We start from the raw sequence: 2,096 nt of genomic DNA on the forward strand, positions 1-2,096 counted from the left end.
TTGAATCATCTTCTAATTCCGTGGATGCAATTAATTCGAGTAAAAATAATGAGTCAAGGCCATGGAGTTTGTTTCTTAGGGGAGAATGATCTGGTGAAAATTCCTTAATTGCCAACTGTGTTTTGTGTAATTAAGTTGTTTATCATAGTAAAAGGTATAGCCTGTAGTAAACCTTATTCATTAGGATTTATTTTAGAAAGAAATAGATGCAGTTGTTCACAGTAAAAGAGACCGATCCATACATTTCTTTCCCAATCTCTTATCACTCTACTTGAGAGCTGTTGGAAATCAGCACAAGCCAAAGGGGTGTCCTCCTTTGACAAGCAAGTCCATCTTCTTCTTCTATGCTAATGTCTTCTCTCTTCATGTCATTAGGCAACTCCCAATGAAACCAATAGAGCATGTTAGCCAAGGTGAACTCAACATTTGTGGCTCCCATATCCAATCCAGGACAAATCCGATGACCAGCTCCAAACGGCAGCAAATTGAAATCCGGCCCTCTAAAGTCGATACGACTTCCATCGAATCTTTCGGGATAAAACTCACTGGGTTTTCCTAACCGTTGGGGTCTCTGCCAATAGCCCAAACATTAACCAAAATTCTTGTTTTAGGAAGTATATCAAACTCACCCACTTTAAATTCCCGCATAGCCTCTCGAGGGGGTAGTATAGGGACTGGCGGGTGTAATCTGAAGGTCTCTTTAACAACCATTTTTGAGGTATTTCAATTTCGAAACATCTTTTCCTTCTACTTTTGCTTTCTTCCCAATGCAGTTTCTTATTTCAGCTTACACATTGTTCATCACTCTTGGGTTCTTTATCAGCTCTGACATTGCCCATAAAATCGTTGTAGAAGTAGTGACTATACCGTCGATAAACTCATCCTGCGGCAATACACAATAAGATGGAAATTAATTATGAATTCTATTGAAACATGATTAGTTAGGTAAAAACAAAGATGAAGACACCTAATAAACTTACAAATAGCATGGCCTTCATACAATTCTCTGATACCTTGAAACTGTTGCTTTCATCTTTCATTAATCTTATCAAGAAATCAACAAAATCCTCTTGCTCTGGTTTCAGCCTTGCATGATCTAGATGTTGGTCAAGCATCATTTGGAGGTAACCATCAAACTAGTGAAAGCTCTTCTAAAGCCTACCACTGAGCCCTGTCAAAGCATCAATTCTTCCTATCCTTGGGAAAAAATCCTCGGCCGAGAAGCTAACCAACATGTTCATAGCTTCACCAAGAACATTATGGAATACTTGGTCCTTGAATTGGTCCGTTCCGTATATCTTACCGAAAGCAACCGTACCAATGATACCATCTACGAGCGTAAATATCTTTTTGTTGAGGTTGACCGGTTTCGGTAAAGCCTGAGATAAAGAAGTGATCAATTTATCAACCTCATCTTCTCTTGCGTATGCAAAAGATTGTACCCTCTTCATGCTCAAGAGCTCAGAAATGAAAACTTTACGCATCTCCTTCCAATGATCACTGTACGGCGAAAACAGCACGTCTAGGCCATTGTAGGAGAACCTGTTAGGCCTGGGGGATGCTGGACGGGTGCAACAATAAAGGTCATGAATTTTGAGGACTTGTTGAGCTATTTTAGTAGACGAAACAATCAATCGTAGGCGCGCTGCCTAGCTGCAATAACATGATGGAATTGTATTTCTTGGACAAATTTTCAAGGGAACAATGACACAAGTTCCCCAAAAGATGCAAGTTCCCAATGGGAGGGAGCTTTGGAGGGCCTGGGGGAAGCTTAATACCTTTCATTCTTGTTGGTTTTTATGGGCAGCAGCAAGCTGCTTTATTCTTGCTTGGACAGCAAGCCTCGAGGCTTGGGGAAGAAACAAACGAGAAAGAAACAGAAAAGAAGCTTACCAGTGGAAAACAGAAAAGAAAAGAGAGAATTTGAATGAAAAACAAACTGAAAATTTTTCATTAACAAGAGAATAAGCCATTAAGCCATTACATATACCAACTAACTTGTAAAACAAACAAGTTATCACCTAATCAACTACCTAACACCACTAATATGCATTGAAACTTACAAGATTAGCTTGCATAAGTAGCTTTGATGATTT

The 2,096-nt window shown here is 39.4% G+C and overlaps 1 pseudogene; it reads right to left on the reverse strand.

Moving 5' to 3' along the window:
- Nucleotides 1-262: 262 nt before the first annotated feature.
- On the reverse strand, nt 263-1,785 carry LOC105804199 (2-methylbutanal oxime monooxygenase-like; annotated as a pseudogene).
- Between the last annotated feature and the right edge of the window lie 311 nt (nt 1,786-2,096).

The sequence above is a fragment of the Gossypium raimondii genome, chromosome 11 (genome assembly GCF_025698545.1).
Source record: "Gossypium raimondii isolate GPD5lz chromosome 11, ASM2569854v1, whole genome shotgun sequence".
NCBI lineage: Eukaryota > Viridiplantae > Streptophyta > Magnoliopsida > Malvales > Malvaceae > Gossypium > Gossypium raimondii.